This window comes from Staurois parvus, unplaced genomic scaffold, assembly GCF_062004578.1.
Source record: "Staurois parvus isolate SC_StPar_1 unplaced genomic scaffold, SC_StPar_1.0 ptg000136l, whole genome shotgun sequence".
Taxonomy (NCBI): Eukaryota; Metazoa; Chordata; class Amphibia; order Anura; family Ranidae; genus Staurois; species Staurois parvus.
This window is the reverse complement of record NW_028317932.1, coordinates 4,983,106-5,005,193: the sequence shown is the minus strand read 5'-3', so window position 1 is coordinate 5,005,193 and position 22,088 is coordinate 4,983,106. Positions and strand designations below refer to the sequence as shown.

Sequence of the window (22,088 nt, the reverse complement as noted above, 5' to 3'; positions counted from 1 at the left end):
AATGCTTTTCACCTCTGTTCTCTGGCTTTTTGGACCCAGCCTATCTGCCCTGTGATATAAATAGGTAGGAAGGCTGGGTCCAATAGCCCTCCCAGGAACCTGCCGTGATTGCTGTGGAGCAACAAAGGGGGAACTGCTGTGCCCCGAAGCAGTCCATTCGAAGGCACTGGGAACCCACAGAACTGCCAAGCCTTAAGAGCACCTATTATGGACTATCACTTTTCTGGGGTATGCGCCTATTATGGACTACCACTTTAATGGGGTATGCCTGGGCAGCCTAGTTGAGTTAGTTAGGGAATGTTACATCGAGCTGTTCATGTTCGACTGTGTCATGTAATTTGAACATTCCAAGTCGCATCAACTGCTCTAAGCCTGTTCCTGTCAACATATACACACTTATTTACACACTAATGTATATAGTATAACATTGTAATAATATAAACTCATACAGAACCTTTCATTATACCTCCCTCGCACTCACAAATTCCTCTCCAACAGTCTCTCACAAACCCACAATGGATGCAGCCTCTCCCTTCTTTTCTCTCAGAGTAGGAAGACAGGAAAAGCAAACTTAAGTTGACCATACGCTGATCAAAGTTTGGTTGGTTCAGCAGGAACCAGTGCCAGTGGGTACCCAGCAGGTTACCAGAAAAAAAGCATGCACCAATGGAAGGAGTGCCAGACCAAAGGATAAGAGTCCAAATTCATTTATTGGTTTACACTAAAAAAAAACAAAACAGCCAACACGTTTTGGGGGTAAAAAAGACACTCATCAGGACTTCAGTTAAAATAAGAACTTTGTATTGACTCAGATTAGGGTTTTCCTTTGACAATCGATGCCCAGAGGATAAATGCTGGATTAGGAGAGTTACTGGTTCACTAACTGGTGGCCTTGACTAATGGACTAACTGTTCTTATTTTTTATTACACATTATTTATTTTTTGTTTAGAACAGTACACAGTTATACAATCAACAATAAGTGAACAATAAGTATTCATAACTCAAGACGTGTGTACACAACAATGTTTTCATGGACATAATAAGAAGGAACAGCATTAGATAGCAACCAACATTTTGTTTTTTTTAGCGTAAACCAAAAAAATGGATTTGGACTCTTTTATCCTTTGGTCTGGCACTCATATCATTGGTGCAGGTTTTTAGTTGCATCCACTGATTAGTGTATGATGACAGTAGTGAGTGCTGCTGTTAGAATACAGTATCCTGGCAGCAGGGGTGGACTGACAACTCATGGGGCCCCCGGGCAATAGGGGATCATGGGGCCCCTGTGTCCTTGCCCAAACTCTAAAAAGCCTATGAAAAAGGTACCAGGGGCATCTTATTGGCCCCCCTACTGACCCCGGGCCCTCAGGCAGTGCCCGAGTTTCCAAATGGTCAGTCCGCCCCTGCCTGGCAGGGAGTATTCCCGATTGCCAAGTATCACCGACGGGGTGGGGGGATGTGGTTGGGGTAGAGAGGTCTGTATGTAAAGAACACAAATCTGTCCCCTGTCAGCTCCAGCATGCTGCTTTGTATTGCCCTGCATAGCAGAGCAATACAAAACAGCATGCTTCCCTAGTAAAACACACACAGCACACAGTTAACCCCTTGACTGCCCCACAAGTTAACCCCTTCCTGCCCAGTGTCAGTAGTGTCAATGCTTTTTATTAGTACTGATCACTGTATTAGTGTCACTAGGGATGTCAGTGACAATTAGTCAGTTCCCCCCCAGTGTCAGAATGCCCCCCACAGGCCCACAATAAGTTGCTGATCACCGCCATTACTAGTATAAAAAAAAAAAAAATCCCAGTATATATACCGCCATTTGTAAATGCTATAACTTTCACATAAACCAATTAATTTACACGTATTGGGATTGTAACAGGAGGGGCTGGATTATATGAGGGTGGCGGAAATGCAGAAATCACCCAAATGGACAAGAACAGGGTCACAAATTATGGTAGGGAACTATTGCTACTGGCCTGTACTCAGCCCACCAGACTCAACAAATAACCAAAATATTTCAGCTGGACTTAGCCTTTAGGCCCCATTCACATTAAGTGATTTGGAATTGTAGACATTCAAAACTTGGTATGATTTTGCCGTAATTGTCCTTCGTGCAGCAATCGCAGGAAAAACATGCGTTTAAAATTGCACTAATCTTGTTGCCTAAAAAAGGAGCAGGAGCTTCTTTTGGGTGACAAACGCACACATGGTAGCCCATTGAAGTGAATGGGATGCTATATGTGCGACACAAGAAAACACTTGTAAATCACACTTTCAGAATCGCAAGTGGGAACACTCAGAGGCTGTCAATTAAATAAAAACTACCTTTTAGGCCCCATGTACACGGGAATTTTATGAACGATGGAATCTGACTGCTGGAAAACGTAGGTCAAAAAAAGTCTATTTAGCTGCGTTTGCATAATGCGTTCATGTGCGTTTAGAAGCATTTGCGTTTAGAAGCGTTTTTTAAAGATAAGCACAGGAGAACCTCCCAAATGCCCAGAATGCACTGAAAAGTGGTAAAATATTAACTATTTCAGACTATTTCAGAGAAATAAACACAGTAGAAGCAGAGACAGCAGTATGTGTTGAGATAATTAGGTGTGAGTTGCTCATCAACATTTCTTTTGTTTCCAAGGGTGGGAAGGTGTGAATTGGTCCTTCCAATGTGTGACAAGCTTGGTAGGAACATCCTGTGTTAAGTGTTTTGTCCATCTGAGCACCTTGAAAATTCTTTGCATGCATTTTTCATGATAAATAAAGACTCTGGACAGCATCGGGAACTGGAAGAGTTGAAAAAAAATTTCAAATGCAAACGCTTATAAATGCGATTTGCCGCGTTTAGACACGTTTACATGCGTTTTGCGCTTGAAACGCTGATAAAATCGACGTCTGAACACAAGTTTAAAAAAACGACTGTAAATTCAACTGCCTGTAAACAACTGTAAACGAAGATGTGTACATGGACACATAGGAAAACATTAGGGTGAGTTCAGGGGCTGCTGAAAAAAAACGCTGAACAGCTCCTAAACGTGAGTTTATCAGCTGCAGTGTACATGAGCCCTTAAACAGCTTCTTTACCCTACTAATAGAAGAATCATCCCCTCCTCAAAAAAAAAAAAAATTACAGTGAGGATCCACAAAAGAGGTGCTGTCAATTAAGTGCCGGTCACGCCGGGTGCAACTTGCCATGCGATTTGCCATGTCATGCGAGGTTCAAATCACATGGCAAGTTGCACCCTATTGTCTGCAATTAAAGTGGTCATGTCAGTGCGATTCCGATTTGGTCAGAGCTGCACCGATTTCTAAAGTAGTGCATGCTCTACTTGAGGTGCGACTTGCATAGACATCTGTGTCTTGCAAGTCACACCTGAAGTTGGAATGACATCCAACTTTGAAATTGTGAGACTTCACTGGAATTCAAACTCAGACCGGTGCGACCAGGATGTAAGTGCTTTGATTTGCCTCATGACTGGGAGCTGCCTGTGACATGCAGCCTCGTGCATGCACCCCCTACCAGGGAATGCAAGATCATGTATATATACGTGATTTTGCGCACAGCAGTCACCCTGTAGCAGTATTTCTGCTATGGGGAAGAGCTGAAGCAGTTAAAGGGACTCTAAACAATATCTTTTTTTCCAAAAATCATTTATACACGTCCACAACTCAAAGTGTTGCTAAACCCAGGACTCTGCATTCACTATATCTGGTCTCCCACAGTACACACAACATGGAAATGCAATTATTGTAGAAAATATAAACTGCTAAATACCTTTTCCCATCAGCAGTTAGAGCAGTTTTGTGATTTCTATCAGTATCCAGCAGAGCAATGGTTAGAGCTTGTAGGAGGAGTTTTAATTTTGCTCTAGGATGATGCAGAACCCCTGTCCTCTGTCTGACCACTCTCCCAAGAAGAAAAAAAAACTATCTAAGAATACACACCAAGCTGAGCATGTGCAGAGTGAATCCACATGATAGGAGATAAAAGGGGGGCAGTGGAAGAAGGGGAGGATCAGAAAAGACAGGATTAAACAGTGTTTTTACACAATGCAGAGGATTAACCCCTTAGGTTCCACATTGAGTATGATAAGCATGCTTTACTGCATACACTGACTGATTTTACTGTTGTGGGTTTAGTAACACTTTAATGGCTCTGTAATATATTTTTCATTAAATTGTTTCTTACTTTGTTTTTCCTCTCTATTTATGTCCTCTGTAAGGTCCTAAACCTCTTTTTTCCCCCTAAACTCCATGTGTTTGGAACAAGTAGTGCACTTAGTTGAGGTCATGTGCATTGCTCTACGCATGCTACAAATCCCATAGTCCATAATACTTAGTCCTTGGGAGCGGGCAAGAGAGGGTGACTACTTTCCTACACGGAGAACGAATGTAGCCACCTTCTAACAGGAAATCAGATAACAGCAGCAAAAAGGAATTTGGAGGTTTGGAGGCTGAAAACAATAGAAGGTACTTTACTGAGTTAAGAACATATGCTTAAATAGATTTTTTTTTTTTTTACAAAGTTTTAATGCACTAATTGATGTATTAAGCCAGCAACAATTTCCATCTGTGTTTCCTCATAGTCCAGCCTGTTTATTTTAGATCATTCAGCATGTCCTACATAAATCTCTTAAGTAGTGACTCAAATTTAGAACAGTTTCTTATCACTAGTCACAAGATAAGACTGCCAAAATAACCATCATGTGTCCTTAAAACATTCCAACTATGTGTTTCCCTGGCCTGGATCCCACAGGAAGCCCCTGACTGGAGAAACAACAGATTTACCTCAAAACTGCGCTCAGTCGGTTGGCACTGGAGGTAACACCTGTTCTTTCATTGCTTCTGTGAAATATAGAACTCCAAAAATAGACTGCTGCATTGTGTGAGCATATCATTCTGCCAGACATGGCTACATAGAGAGAAAGGCCTGAAACATCTAGAATCCCAAGAGAAAGCATGCAACTTCTACATTTCAGAAAATGCCTTTCCTTTCCAGGGCCAGAGCTGTTCTCTTTTATTGCACTGTACGGCATCTCAGGTTATTGCACTGTACGGCATCTCAGGTTATTGCACTGTACGGCATCTCATGTTGTTGCACTAGAGATGCTCGCAATTCTTTTTTAGATTTGAATTTTTCAGCACACCCTTATGACTCTGGCTATGTAAACGCACCGCTACAAGTGCCTTTCAGTACAAGAGGATGGAGAACTACAAGTTCCAGCAAAAAACTGTTTGCTTTGTGATACCATGTGTTTTGGCATTCTACAAAAGCTTTACAACTGAAGGTTTCCTATATTGTAAGACCTCCCAGTAGAACTACAACAATGTGCCCAAATAATGTCTAGGGTTGTTACATTTCTTTGTCGTGTCATTATTATTATACAGGATTTATATAGCGCCAACAGTTTGCTCAGCGCTTTACAATATAACGGGAGACAATACAGCAACAATACAGTTCAATACAAGAGGGATAGGAGGGCCCTGCTCCTTGGAGCTTACAATCTGGGAGATTAAATACATACTACAAATCAAACCTGAAACCCTCCAAACTTTCCACTTCTGAAAGTACCCAACCAGTCCATCCATTAACCACATACCGCCCAGCCACTGTAGAAATACATTGACAGGGCGGCACGGCTGGGCAAAACCACGTTTTAAAACGTGTGTATGCAAAACAGGTAGGGGGCACGCACGAGGTGTGCCACTGCCCTACCTGTCCCGCCGATCACGGCCGTGGATGTCAGTCGCCGGGTCACAGCTGGTCGTTACAGGCTGTGTCCCACCGATTAGCGGCAATCACTGACAGAGAGCAGGGCTGCAGTAGCTCTGCTTTCTGTCAGTTCCCTGTCAGCTCCTGACATGCTGAGCCGGAGAGAAGAGTTTATCTCTCCCGATCAGCATGTCCCCCTGCAGTACACCCCCCGCCCCCTAGTAAAACACTCCCCTCACACAGTTGACCCTTTCAGTAAATAAAGAAGTTAACCCCTTCCTCCCAGTGCCATTAGTACAGTGTCAGTGTTTTTTTTTTTGCACTGATCACTGTATTGGTGTCACTGGGGTCAGTGACCCCAAGTCAGTTCCGCCCCAGTGTCAGAATGTCCGCTGCAGTCCCGCAGTCTTGCCATAAGTCGGTGATCGCCGCCATTATTAGTATAAAAAAAAATTAAAAATACCAGTATCTTTACTGCCATTTGTAAACGCTATAACTTTCACGTAAACCAATTAATTTACACATATTGGGTTTTTTTTAGCAAAGACATGTCGCAGAATACATTTTGGCAGAAATTTATGACTAAATTTGATTTTTAAATTTTTTTTTACTGGACATGTTTTATAGCAAAAAGTCCAAAATATTGTTTTTTGGCCATTTTTGCCTAAATTTTGGCCTAAATTTATAATTAACTTTGAGTTTACTATATATTTTTTATAGCTGAAAGTAAAAAATATTGTTTTTCTTCAAACTTTTTGGTCTTTTTTTGTTTATAGCGTGAAAAATAAAAGCGCACAGGTGATCAAAAACCACCGAAAGAAAGCTCTATTTGTGTGAAAAAAGGGCATAAATTTCATTTGGGTGCAGCATTGCATGACCGCGCAATTATCAGTTGAATTAGTGCAGCGCTGAGTAGCAAAAAGAGGCCTGGTCATTAAGGGGGGTAAATCCTCAGGAGGGCAAGTGGTTAACCACTTGTGGACCGCCCACCTGCAATGTACTGTTGATGGGCGGCCCACAGGAAAGGCGTCTTACCCGTAAGTTACTGAATGCTTCCCCATCTGCAACTGCTGTGATTGTACACCTTGGGAGCCTATCAGCAAGTCCTGGTCAATGATTCATAGCCGGGACGTGCTGATTGGCTGTGTACAATAACAGCCCAGAGCTCTGTGTTGACAATCAGCACAGAGCTCTGTACAGAGGGAGCAATCTCCCTGTTTGAGCTCTGTGTTGATTGAAAAGCAGGGATGAGAACCTAAGAGATCTATTCGTAAAAAGCAGCACACTTTACACACATTACACATAGTTATTATTATTATTATCATTATTTCACGTACTTATATAGCACCATCAGTTTACGCAGCGCTTTACATATATATATTGTGCATTCACATCAGTCCCTAACCCTCAAGGGGCATACAATCATAGTTAGGCACACATTTAACCCCTTGATTGCCCTAGATGTTAATCCTTTTCCAGCCAGTGTCATTAGTACAGTTACAGTATAAAGTATTATGATTGATCACTGTGTTAATGTCATAGGTGATGTTAGTAGCAGTTAGTCAGATCCCCCAAGCGTCAGTTAGTGTCAGTTTGCTGCACTATCACAGTCCCATTATAAGTTGCTGGTCACCACCATTAGTAGTATAAAAAAATCCAGTATATATACCATTGTTTGTCTGTTTAAAAACTTAGACTTTTTTTTTTGTTTACAAACTTTTTTATTGGAAAAAGTTTTACATAATTACATGAGAGGTAACAGTTGTAATACATAAATATATCAACAGATTTACAGAAAAATTTTGTAGTATTACAAAATATATATCCTAATTAAAATATAAAAATACTGTATATGTCTACTTGTTACTTCTCAGTTAAGAATTTAGACTTTTTAAAATGTTTTATTGGTTATGTTTTGTAGCAGAAAGCAAAAAATATTTTTTTTCAGAATGTTTGGTCTTTTTTTGTTTATATTGCAAAAATTAAAAAAAGGTTATCAAATACCACCACCAACAGAAAGCTGTATTTGTGTGGAAAAAAAAGATATACGTTTAATTTAGGTACAGCGTTGTGCAGTTACTAGTTAAAGTAGCGCAGTACTAAATAGCAAAAAATGGCCTGGTCATGAAGGGGGGTAAAATCTTCCACAGCTCAAGTGGTTAAATAACCAGTTAAACTCATAGTATGTTCTGTATTTTATGGAAATCCATTTTTGGAGTCAGGATATACAGAACATTACTCTAATCTATTCTGACATTGACAAAAATCGAAAAAAATCGGATTAAATTAATTATAGAAAAATAAAAACAATTACATTTGTAAATGGACAATATTTTTTTTTTGCCAGAAGTAGTACAATGACAGTATTCATGCTTTAAGTTTGTGTTCTCTTTTAATCGATGAAGTATATTATAGACACCTAAATTGTAAAATAGTCCTGCAAACTGTCTCATACAATGGATGCAAAAAAACATAAAATATTATAAAAATAACTCATAACATCAAAATGTATTGAAAAGTAAAAGTAATAATTAAACTAGTAAAATACTTTGTTATTAAAATAAAGCAGATTATAAAACTATTCATTATTCAAAATCAGACAACTTACAGCATTGTAATTACGTCAATGCTAGCAGGAAGAGCTGAGCATACTGAGGATGGTAGTATTGCAACAGGCGAGATGACATACTGTATACAAAAATGTCTCAAATTGACACATAATAATTCTATGTAATAGGTATTGTTAGTTATTTTCCCAAAAGGGATGCAAGACGCCGTAAGAGATTATTAACAATAATAAAGAATAGCTGTGTTGTTCTTTACTGCACACAAGGGTTAAGCAGTGGCGTGGAACATAAAAACCCACCTGTTTGCATCCATCATGGTCCTGTGTTTTTGTAGAGTGAGCAGGAACACCAACAGTGGTGCCCTGCCTGTGTCTATAATACAAAGTGCAAACTCAGCATAGCCCATCCAGACTGGGCACCCAGCACTAGTCGTCTGCAGTCACCTCCTGTAATCCCCATTCCAGAGACTGGACACAATGCAGCCCTGCCAGCTTCATGTTGTTGTTATTACTCCGGCTGCGCAGACATCATATTGCTCATGTCAGTACAAGAGCACAGTAGACCCAACCCCAGTTCTGGCTATCCATTTTGATTTATTTTTTGTAGGTAGGTATAAATATAAGACAAATAGTTGAAAAAAATGCTGATACAATATCTATCTTTATGGATCGATCGGTCAATCTATCTGTCTGTCTATCTGTCTGTCTATCTATCTTTATGTTGTACATATTTGCATTGAACAAGTTTTGCAAATGATGGCTTTTGTGTAGCTGAAATGTAATCTAATTAAATACTATAGTTCAGTTTTTAAGGAAGATACCAGTGAATTGAACTAACTACCCAGTTTTATCCATTGTGGACCCCCCCGAGGTGAGATTTTTGTGTTTAGTTCATGACTACTTAAAGCAGTATTAAACACAAAAGCTAACATTAATTATATTGTTGCTTACCAAATCTTAGATATGATGGCTGCATTAGTTTTCTTTCTTTCATTTTCACCTGGTGATCCTACCAGTAAGTCTGTTGTTTTTCAAATGAACAAGCTGTCTTGCAGATGTATTAGTTACAGGGATGAGACAAACCATGTACAGCTGACAGGGGTGCTAACAATGATCAGCTTTTAATTATTCATGTAAAACCTTTATCCAAACAAGAAAAAAATATGTTGCTGTAACTGCTTATAAAGTGTTAACTGGAGCTTGGTTTCAGTTCGTAAATGTATTTAAAACTGCTAGTGGATCCCCTCCCCCTAGACTGACAATGCTGCTGTCCAAAGGTGCTCTTTTTTAGGCTTTTACTCCATATCTGATCCAGCCAGTAACATATCTCCTGTATTAGAATGCCCCCACAGGGGGTGCTCCTCCATCCAGAGTCGGGGCATTCTAATACAGGAGGTATGTTACTGGCTGGATCACAGATGGCAAAAAGCCTAAAAAAGAAAACTGATGCAGCCACCACATCAAATGAGTGCTAAGCTGCAATATATTGGTTTGGGGTTTAATACTGCTTTAATCTGTTCAAGCCATGGTGTGGAGGTCCTGCTACCCTTGTCAATATTTTTCTGGGGAATGCAGCAACAAAAGTGAGACACCTGCTGTGTCTACTGCTGAGACAGGAGTGAATGAATGATGCCAGTGAGTGAGACCATTCCCATGTGTCTACCAAAAACTGAAATATTTGCTCTGGATGAGTTTTCAAAATTTCAACTGTCACTGGGCATTTGTAATATTATGTATACCCCTCATCCTTCATAGATATAACCTTTAGTACTACTTGCCCCACCGTAATAAGTTGTAAGCTCTTATGAGCAGGGCCCTCTTAACCTTTATTGCATTGAAATTGTATTGTTTCCCTTTATATTGCAAAGTGCTGCACAAACTGTTGGTGCTATATAAATCCTGTATAATAATAATAATATTTATTATTATTTGACAAGGGCCTTACAGGAGGTAAGGCCCTTGTCAAATATTCAATTTGTGAGTGCTGGCACTCCCACAAAATCATATATATCTAATGTCATAGGAAAACAACGTGACTCTAAATAAAAAAATACAATTTATTTAAAGTGATACTAAACACACACTGTATAATTTACATTATCCCTTCTCTTTCTGTAATTTTTTTAATAAAAAAAAATTTAACTTCTTTCTTTACCAATCAGTATACAGCTGTCACATGACCCAGCTCTTTCCCAGTCTGTCTGCAGGGAAACAGTGGCAGTAAGACCTTCTAGTCCTCTGCTGCCAGTCACATGTTCAAAATAAAAAAACAGCCTTTGGTATACAGAGTAAAAATAAATAATTAATAATAAACTAATAATAATAAACTGTTTTAAACCATCATACAAATATATAGTTGAAATCAAATCTTTTTTGCAATAACATGGTGTGGGCAGATTTCTGCCAGTTACAGGCTGTGTCACGCCCCTCAAGCCTCTGTGTTTGAATAATAGGGAGGTGAAGCCTTCGTCATTCAGGATGTAATATCCCACCCCCATTGTGTTTAGCTGGTTAGTGGGCATGCAAGAGGAGGGAGGGAGTGGGCTGTCATTTACCACTGTGAATACGCCCACATGTGTAACTCCATAATGACAAGGGAGGAAATATTTAGGGTAGAAATACACTGAAAACTAATCATGTGCACTAGCTGCCAACACTGCTCTGCAAAATCCCCAACTGCAGTGGGGACATCGAAGAAGGGAGGGACAGAGAACTGCAGGATCATCCAGTTTTTTGCAGAATACTGAAAACAAATCCCATCAGGGCCAGATCTAGCCTGTTCAATGTGGGGGTGCTGTAAAAAATTCAAGGGGGCAGAGGGTCGGAGGTCAACAGGGCATAAGACAGGGGTCATTGCTGGCAGGGCAGAGGACAGGGGTCACTGCTGGCAGGGCAGAAGACAGGGGTCACTGCTGGCAGGGCAGAGGACGGGTCACTGCTGGCAGGGCAGAGGACAGGGGTCACTGCTGGTAGGGCAGAGGACAGGGGTCACTGCTGGCAGGGCAGAGGACAGGGGTACAACTCCTTCTCTCATCCCTGCACTGCACACAGCCTGAGCACAGGCAGCAGAGCTCCTCCTCCCCACACAACGCATAACTGAGATCAGTATAGTGTCAGTCAAGGACAGCATAGTGTCAGGCTAGGGCGGTAAAGTAGCAAATTAGGGTGGTAAGGTGTCAGATTATGGTACCATAGTGTCAGGCTAGGGGTGGCTTTGGAGGGGGGGGCACAACTAAAATCTGGAGGGGTATAGCCCACCCCAGCACCCCCTAGATCCGCCCATGAATCCCATAGTGAGTGAATGAGTATGAACAACATAGGTTCATACTCATTGATAGGTTTTAATTGTTTGGGTTTAATGGCACGTTAATACAACCCATTCATGCTAACAAATTGGCACTGGCGTATATATATATATAAACTTTGAAAGCGGTCACCAGAGTGTATTTAGCAGATGTTCAGATAACTTTTAAATCTTCTGTGGTTGATGCTTATTATGCTGATGTATAGCTGTATTTTAGTTGTATTCCATTTTTTTAATATTTATATTTTTGACACGTGGTTGATAAATTATTTGTAAGAGCTGGAATTTAGAGTCCCATTTCTTTTCCTGGTATTTTAGGTATCTATTGTTTTAAGTGCCTCTGCCACACGGAGAAGCGGGCCCATAACAGCCTTCTTTAGTCTAGAAAACAAAGTTGCTATGGGCAATGCAGTCACCTCTACTTTCCTCCAGGTTTGCAAGTCAGCCTCTCAAGATCTCTTTTGATCTGCCCTTTAATTTCATGAATCTGAAAGGACCAAAATTAGAAGGAGAATCTCAAATTGCAAACTGTAGAATTTATCACTCAACAAGTGCTGCTGCCAACGGGTAACCTTGTCACAATATTTGCCCTGGGTATAATGTGCCTGGCAGTCAGTGATAAATGAAGAGGCAGCCCGGACACATCCTCCCTTGCACTGAATGGAATATGTGCTCTGACAAAGGGCTCAGTAATCTCTGGCGCCTCTGCTGTGGCCTGTCTTGTGGAATTCTCATAGATGGCTAGGCACTCATAATAGCTGGATAAGAAACCAGTGTGTCAGTCTAATCTGGGAGACTTTATATTTGTCAGCCATTCATGGCCCTGCCAATTCATGGATACACATTCTATTGTATGGATGGCTGTAAAGCATGGGGTTGTATTACAGATGCCAGAATAGTTTACTCATTCTAAACTAATATAGAATAAATGTAGCAGTATTTCTAAAAAAGTTACAAGATCTTATATAAATAGTTCCTTTCAAATGCTTTCTGTGTAGTATATCTATTCCTACTAATGCTGGAAGCTCTTCAAAATGCCGTTTCTAAAGCCCACCTCCAGCCAAAACTCTGCAATAAAAACCTGACAGCGTTTCACATCTCTATCCAAAACAGACAGCTCCCAAATGTCTATCCTGGTAGTTGATGTACAGTTTGGAAGGTTATAAGGTATAAACTAATCTTGGATTTTATTTTCTTAACCTCACCTTTTCTCCAGTTAAATGCCTGCTTTTCTTATTCCATCATAGTAATCAGCTGCAACTCTGAACGTATGAGTGCTACCTAAAGCAGTATTAAACTCAAACATTTATTTCAGGTAATTATATAGCACCGTCAATTTACACAGCGCTTTTCATATATATATTGTACATTCACATCAGTCCCTAACCCTCAAGGGGTTTACAATCTAAGGTCCCTAACTCACATTCATACATACACATACTATGGGCAATTTAGACAGGAGCCAATTGACCTTCCTGCATGTCTTTGGAGTGTGGGAGGAAACCGGAGAACCTGGAGGAATCCCACGCAGGCACAGGCAGAACATGCAAACTCCAGGCAGGTGGTGCCGTGGCTGGGATTTGAACCAACAACCCTAGTACTGCCAGGTGGAAGTGCTAACCACTAAGCCACTGTGCCGCCCATACAAACTTTGATTATATTGCAGCTTACCATTTCTTAGATGTGATGGCTGCATTCATGTTCTTTTTTAGACTTTGTTTCTTTTATGTTGTATTTACATCTGGTGATCCAGCCAGTAAGTCTGTTGTTTTCAAAAGTTCTCCAGTAGAATGTATCAGTTACAGAGATGAGACAAGTCATTTAACACTGCCAGGGGTGCTTACAATGATCAGTGTTTAATTATGTAAACATTTTATCCTAAAAGGAAAAAAACTTTTGCTGTAACAGCTTATAAAGTATTAGTTGGCGTTTGGCTTCAGTTTATTAGTATATTTAAATTTGCTAGTACATCCAACACGAGCCTCGTCCCAGACTGACAATGCTGCTGTCCAAGAGTGCACCTGTTCACAGGAGGTGTGTTACTGGCCAGATTACCAAGTGAACACAGAGGGGAAAAAGCCAAAGAAAGAAAACTAATGCAGCCACCACATTGAATGATTGGTAAGCTGCAATATATTACATAATAATAAACTGTCTATGCTAAGGCCATTTATTCTGAATCTTTTTGCTATACAGGGAATAATCTTTTCTCCATATGCCCATAGCTTACTAAGAAAAAACTAGAGACAGTACTTTTTAGTGTTTTTATTATCAACTTTTAAGCCTTTCAATGCACATTACTCTAATTTAACCTCATTTGAGGACAGAATCTATATTTTTGCTGTAAGGCTAGATCACAGATTAGCTTAGCTGATTCTTTATGATATAATATAGATGACATACTTGATTACATAGATTGTCGTTATCCTTATCCATTTACATTCTATTATAGTGTTTTGTTGACTGCCATGCGGAAAGTGTGCCAGCCATGATTCCAGAGATGGACCTCTTTCTAAATGGGATTTTTGGGTCCCCTGCTCAGGTTGCAGTTTGAGCTCAACACTCCATCTACCTAGGAGGACAGGAGGTATTTCACTGCAATATCTAATTCATTCGGAATTTAATAATTTAATATGTACTATGTGAATGTTTGTTACTCTTTTAATATCTTAAATAGTATTTGGCACTCCTAAAGAAACATATTTTACAGTCCAGGAAACGTGTTGAGTCCAAGGTTGCCTTTCGAGAACTGTCAAAAAGGACCTGGAAAATCCATATATTGGGCATTGCCCTTGATGAGTTGCCTTCTACGGACAATAGAGCATTAACTTGCTTATGGGGATACTACATTGTTCCTTTCCCTTGTTAATATGTAGTGCCTCAAAAGTCCAGTTATCGTTCACAGTTGCTAAGATTGGTATTTCTGTTTAGTGATGTGGCATGATATCTAGAATACCATCCACAAAAGATTAAATCTTTTATTCTGTGGCTCCCACACCACACACTGAGTAAATCTATAGCCATTTGCAAGTACTGTCTCTTCCATAGTACCAGCACCTCCCTGAGCCTGCATGCATTGTTAAAGAGAATTTGTCACTTTGCCCATTTAGAGTTTTCTTGACTAGGGACTCCCCTATGCTCCACAACCACCGATACCTTCCCTGTGCATTCCTGTCTTCCTTTTCATCTGCAGAATTCCTGATTTACAAGCCCCATGTCAATCAAAGCTCACCAAAGCTCACACGGGTTATTGACCTTCCAGCCCCATGTGACAGTGTTTGGGCCTAAGGATTGGAAGCTCGGGCCTGAGTACTGCATTGTAGGAGGAAGAGGGAGAATTCCATATGCTTCCCCATACCTGGATGTAATGCATATACCTGAAGGCTCCAACGGACAACTGAGGCAGTGCAGAGAAGATATCAGCGGGTGGGGTTTGAGCTGTCATGTCTAGTTAGGAGAACCTCTAACTTTGCCTTTTCTTAATCCTCATATAAAGCCTGAATGATGCATTACAACAAAAAGCCACGGGGTCATCATGGCCAGATCTGGGGGGGTTCTGGGGTGGACTTCGCCCCCCAGAAGCTTGCCACCCCTCTAAAATTCTGGCTGGCTGCTGAGCTCCTCTCCTCATTTCCGTACCCAGGTCTGGGACAAGACGGGTGGGGGGGCAGCCTGGATCAATGAACTAAATCGGAACGTCCGATAGAAATCACTGCAATAGAGTGCAGAGGAGGTGCAGTCTGTGCTCTCCTCCTGTCAGAACAGCGATCATCCATGCAGCAGGTGACAAAGGATCGCTCTTCATTGGGCTGAACACACAGGTTTGATTACATGCCCCCTGTCCACATTTCTCACTGCTGGAGATGGGCAGCCCTTGGAAGACATAGGGGGCGGCTAATCAAACCTGTGTGTAGAGCCCGATGAAGAGTGATCCTGTGCCATCTGCTACATGGAGAATCGCTGTTCTGACAGGAGGAGGAGAGTACAGCCCAGCGCAGCATACCTCCTCCGGCTCTATAACCTTTTCCCTTATTATCTTTCTTTTTTTGGAGGGGGGTTGGAACAACATACAGGTGGGGTATTTTACTGGGACTAGCTTGGGTTCAACTAAAAGGTTTGTGGAGGAGGAGGGATGGGGGGGGCTATTTGAGTTGGGTAGAGCAATTTCCGGGGGGGGGGTTGGATTTTTGCAGCTACATGGAGGAATTGGGGCGGGTTATTTGTGCTAGGAGAAGCTGGTGGGATATTGGTTAAGAGGGGGAATGGGGGGATTTGACCCCCTGTAACCTGTCCTGCTGACCCCCTGGTTCTCCATCCTGCTGACCCCCTGGTCCTCCATCCTGCTGACCCCTGTTAACTGCCCTGGTAACCCCCTGTCCACTGCCCTACTGACCCCCTGACCTCTGTCCTGCTGACCCCCTGACCTTCATCCTGCTGACTCCCTGTCCCCCATCTTGCTGACACTCTATCCTCCGTCCTGCTAACCCCCTGTTCTCCGTCCTGCTGACCCCTATACATTTCCCTACTGACCCCCTGTCTGCCGTCCAGCAGACCCCCATACACTGCCCTACGGACTCCTGTACACTTCCCTACTGACCCCCTGTCCTCCATCCAGCAGACCGTCATACACTGCCCTACAGACTCCTATACACTGCCCTGCTGACCTTGCATCCTCTGCCCCCCTGACATTTTTTACTGCACCCCCACATCAAACATGCTAGATCCAGCCTTGCAGGTCATCCTCTTCTCCTGTTCTCCTGGTTTACCATGCCACACTCTAAACTAAATAGGTAAATAAGGAGAGCATGGAAGGGCTGATTACACACTGACCACAAAGGCCTGCTTCCTTTTCTTGCAATGCAGAACAAGGTTTTGAAGGTGAGCCAGATGTACATCACATTGGATGGAATGGGATCTGCTTGCACTATCACGGCACTGAGGTTTGCCTGTTGACAGATTGTTCACAGTGCAGCTAAACTTATTCACGATATTATTCAGCTTAATTGCAGGTGACATCACTAGTTTTGGAACTATTATGCAGCCTAGAAGTCAGAGAATGGCATCTGAAGCTTCTCATACAGGTGTTTCAAGTTATGATAGATACTTTTAAGGCTGTATACAGAGGTTTAGATACTTGTACCATAAGTAAACCTTTCCTACAAGTAAGCATAGTTTTCTTTGTCATTTCCAAGACTTTTTACAGCACACATTCTTGTTAGGCTGACAGAAATACAAGAAAATAAATAGAAATATGTCACACCTCTTCTAGAGACATCTGCTGTGAGAGACTGATTGCAGCAAAATAGATCACACTATGATATATTTCAGTCTTTGTAAAAGTCTAGTCTAACACAGGAATGCGGCTAGGGTATTCTAAGAGCCACACTGTACTGAGGTCCTCCCCAGCTGTCCTCCGGCTCCAGGATGTAGCCTCCTCTACCACTAGGCAGCTGTCCTGACCTAGTCTTGTCTTCTTTACAGAAGCATCCCAGGCATTTTAAACAGAATATTGGCTAGCCCCAGGGCTGTATATACCACACCCATGACCACTTCAGATACTGGTGCGAAAGAAAAAAAAACTGCTGTCCTAAAATATAATAGATGAGGATGGAGTCTACTAAAGCAGGATGAAGAATTTCAATATTTACAAATATAGATTTTTGCATAATTTAGGATATAAAGAAAAAAAATAATCAAAATGTTTTAAACAATTTTAGAAGTTACTGGATAAGCAGTTTACAAGGGGCTTATATATACCAGCTAAAGTGTATCTAAAGCAATTTTTTTTCACATTTTGGATATAGTAGGGAAAGGTTAGAGGGGACACCATTTTGAAAAACAAAATCCTCCTTCTTCCTGTGCAGTTTGCAGAGCAGAAAGTGAAAGAAAATCTCCCTATAGGGACAAAATAAACCTGACAAGGTTTTCATCCATTTCATCATCCAAAGGAATGGCTTTAGATATAACTTGGCTCCACCAAATGGCTATATTTATAAAGAGTGTTTTGTGAAAATAATTTTATTTTAAAATGGTAGCAAGTGGTAGTGGTACCCGATACTTAATTTCAGCTAACTTTTCTTACTATATGAAAAATATGAAAAATGAAGGAAGAAAATAAAAAGGAATATAAATGGGAATTTGAAAACGTAACATAGGAGATCAAAAAAATAACATACCTGAAAAAAGTGGATTTACTGCTCATATAAATCCTTTGTTTTCCACTTTTCATTTCCTTACAAGCAAATGCAATGACTGGTTGCCAGGGCAATACTTTTTCAGAGGCACGCAAGGTTTAATGATTTTATACTCCACATTGAAACCTCACAATGGGGATATAGTCCACATCATGCAACTGAAGTACTACGGGGTCAGATACGTAAACATGACACATCTGACCAGTCACTCAATCACTGGCTGGTCACAATTTGTAGGAAAACCTCTGTCTCATTAAGTTGGAGCTTTATTATTTATTCTTATTACAGGTACTTTATATAGCCTCAATTTATGCAGCCCTTTACATATATTGCTCAGTCACATCAGTCCCTAACTCTCAAGGAGATTACAGTCTAAGGCCCTTAACTCACATTAACCTCCCTAGCGGTCTGATTATTTCAGATTTTTGGTGCTGAAAGTGGTACCATTATTTTGCATGGAAATATGTAGTTTTTTTATTGTAGGCTGTAATTTTTAGGAATAACTCACTGGAATCTGTCCAAACAAGAGTCTAGTAAACATCCCGGGTATGATAAAATTTGAAACATGAAATCATAAATTATAATTTAATAAATAATCATAAAAAATAATAATATAATAATAATACATTTAATTCAATAATATAATCAAACCAAAAACACTGAAATTTGAAATAGAGTGCCAAGTTCGCACATTGCTGAGCAAAGTCGCAAAATCGTTTTCAGTGTCTGATGACGAATTTCCCCACGAATCATTATCACTCAATTCTGCAAGTGGTTCTGATTTACTATCGCTGTTCTCTAGCTGATCTAAACCCGCTTTTGACCTAAAGGGACACTTTTTGGATGCCATGGACTTTTCTCAGTTTCCAGGCAGAAAGAACAGACAAAATGCAGGCAGGGCACAGGACAAAGCACTCGGGACAAAATGTATGTGAAATGGGTTGAAACAGCAATGTTTTGCTATGTAAAATTTGTTTGAAAAAAAATGACATTTTTTAAAATTTTCAAATTTCCCGCCGCCGGTGGCGCCCGTACGTCCCGACGTCACAGGGACCGGAACACAGAAGCTGGATGCCGGCATCGGCCGGAGGAGATGGCCGGGGACGCTGCAGGGGACACATCGTGGGAGCGAAGGACAAGGTAAGCTCTTCAGGGACTCCATATGCAGCGCCGCATGGTAAGCCCGAGTGTAGCTCGGGGGTTACCACTTTTGGTACTGAAATTTTACCCCGAGCTACACTCGGGAATACCGCTAGGGAGGTTAATACACATACTAGTGCCAATTTAGACAGGAGAATGTCTTTGGAGTGTGGGAAGAAACCAGAGTTCCTGGAGGAAACTCAGACAGGTACAGGGAGAACATGCAAAATCCATGCAGATAGTGCTGTGGTGGGGATTCGAACCAACCACCCTAGTGCTGCTAGGTGGAAGTGCTAACAACTTCATGGTTCCAATCAGTCAATTAAATCAAAAGCAGCCCTTGGATATAGGTCCCTTGGTTGTTTTTGGGGTGCACCTTCTTTTTTTGTTAAACAGAGTTCCTAATGGGTGCATCTTATATTTTAAGTTGAAAAACACAATGAAGAGAACAGACCATAATAGAAGCACCAAGGCTTCCATTGCTGAATTCCCCTTCTGCAAATGCCAAATACAAGGTTATCATGCTCACCTTCTTGTTTCAATAATTGAGTCCCTGACCCAGAAAAAAAAAATTTCCTGATTTAAATACTCGTTTTGTGTCATTGACTCAGAAATTTTAACGTGGGTCAGCAGAACATCCCAAAAAAAATGCATATACAAAAATTGGCAAGCAATGGCAGCTCCTGTATTTCTCCTATGACAAGTGCACTTCAAAGTGTATGTTAAGTCAATTGTTTTTCACATTTTGGATAAACTGGGGAAGGCTTGAAACCCCTGTCAGGTTTTTATTGCTGTCTGCATCCCAGCTGGGTAGATCCACCCACACTATTGGTCCAGATGACCATTGTCTCTGGTACAAAAATTGATGGGAAATTCAAAATTTTTGAGTCGTCACAAGAACGGGGGAACAGGGGGAATCTTTCAATGGGGCAACTTGTTCTGGTGACCACTTATACATTGGTATTCCAAGATCTTCTCTAACTTCCTGCTTTGTCTCTGGGACAACCTCCCTCACTGGACACAGGCAGAAAAACTATCCAAAGCTAAAAACAATGTTTTGGCTTTACAAACACATTAATTTTCAAAAACATAAGGATGTGATACTACAGAGAGATTATTTAATAATACTGCCCCAAACTACCTCACCGACCTGATATCCAAATACCACTCAACACGTACTCTTCGCTCCTCACATGACCTCCTACTTTCTAGCTCCATGGTCTCCTCCTCCCATGCCCGACTCCAGGACTTCTCCAGGGTTTCCCCATCCTCTGGAACTCACTACCCCAATCCATCAGACTGTCACCTACCCTCCTCACCTTTAGGCGCACCCTGAAAACCCACCTCTTCAGGGAAGCCTACCCCGCCCTCACCTAACAGCCGATCTCCTCCACTCCTCCTACCACTCCATCCCCCACAGCCATTTCCTCCTGTACCACTATTCCCTCCCTCCTAGATTGTAAGCTCCAAGGAGCAGGGCCCTCGAACCCCTCGTGTATTGTATTGTTACTGTACTGTCTCCCACTATAATGTACAGCGCTGAGCAAACCTTTTGGCACTATATAAATACTGTATAATAATAATAATTATTATTTCCTTGATACAGCTGACTTCCTGTGACCAATTGAAATATTAGTACCATCATATTGTGGCATATCTCAACAAGGGTCGGTCTGCCTGTCCTCCTCCAAACTGCATATCAATATGACTGGTTAAAATCCTTTGTGCAATAACAAGCATTACCAATATTGATAATTACTCATCATGTCTCCAGTAGGCACAGACATGTCTTGTTTATTGGAAGCATAACTCAATTCTGTCATATTGCAAATATCAGCACATCAAGCTCCTCTCTATCCCTTTTCTTCTTTTCTTTATCCCTCTCTCACACCAAGTTCTCTTTCATAATAAATCCGGCCTAAGTTATATGAGACTAATGCAGCAATTATAAGTTACAAATTCTCACTAGAGGTACAACTAAAATCAAGCAACAGAAATGTCAAACCAGCAAACAAAAGACTAAATGTCAAGGAGCACAATATGCAACTCAAAGTGGAAATAGCCTAAAGCTATCATTATAAATGGCTGATTACATACATATTTGCAGCACAGTATTAATATTCTCAGCTCCATTAAATCAAACTCAAACATTGAATATAATACTAAATGTAACAAAACGTACTAAAACTGAGCAAATGGATTCAAATTGTAAGCATGCATTCTGCTATTAAACATCCTTATACCTTAAGATTAAACTATTGCTAAGAAGGATGACTTACAAAAACAGGCAAGGTCCAGAGCGTGGTGAAAAGAAGAAAGTCCCCAAGTAGGCTGATCAGCTCCCTGCGTCCTTGTCAGGACCTGCAACTTTGTTTCTGTGTGTCTAGCAAGTGGCAGCTGTTTTTATCAGGGCACAGAGCTATGTTGGGACGATGAACCTACATAGCTATTTTTAGGGTATTGCAAGTGCTTTGCTATTCTATGAGTTTGAGTCAACCATTACTCTGCTGAAACCAAAGGAGAGAGACACATCAGGTACGTATGAACCTTAAGGAACACATAGCTCATGAGTGTTTGGAAATGAGGTATGTTAGGACTCTGGCTGAGTCATTGTCAGACACCCTGGCTTATGATGATGGTGTCAGTGATTTAAGGATTTGTAGGAACACCTTAGAAGGGTCTAAAAGTTATACCAAGATGAAGGTGTTCTGAAAGTTACAGTCAGGAAAAGCCTAAGGGTACTCATACACAGTAATGTGTCATTATCCACAAATGACCAGAGCCATAAATGATCATTTTGTTCTTTTTTGCGATGTCTGTTTATCTCAGTTTAAGCACCAGAAGGGAGTAGAAATTGCTGAGATATCGTCTTGATGGTTTGTGCTCACCTACTCCATTGTGTTGATGAAAGGTCAGATTGTGGTGCGAATGTTGTGCAATCATGTTGTATTTATGTCTGATTAGGGGAACCATAGAACGTATGAGTATGAACAATAGAAAACTTGTAGTGGAAAAGTGCCAGAATATATGGCACCATTAGTAACACAGATATCAATAAGGCAAGCCATAGATTATGCAAATCTCTCAATTCCCCATCAACACAGTCAGTGTTGGTGGGGAGATTCCTTCTGCAGAGATTTTGTGTTCTGCTGACAGGGAGTCTTCTCTGC

General features: G+C 41.1%; 1 protein-coding gene across 2 annotated transcripts in view; it reads right to left on the bottom strand.

The window, feature by feature from the left end:
• XIRP1 (xin actin binding repeat containing 1) overlaps positions 1-21,308 on the bottom strand; it is a 34,879-nt gene extending 13,571 nt beyond the window's left edge. The window contains exon 1 of one of the 2 annotated variants that reach the window (XM_089673138.1): positions 21,198-21,308. The gene's annotated coding sequence lies outside the window, so the exon portion shown is untranslated. The remainder of the gene's footprint in view (positions 1-21,197) is intronic. The other variant, XM_089673139.1, reaches the window with a different exon arrangement.
• Positions 21,309-22,088: the final 780 nt, after the last annotated feature.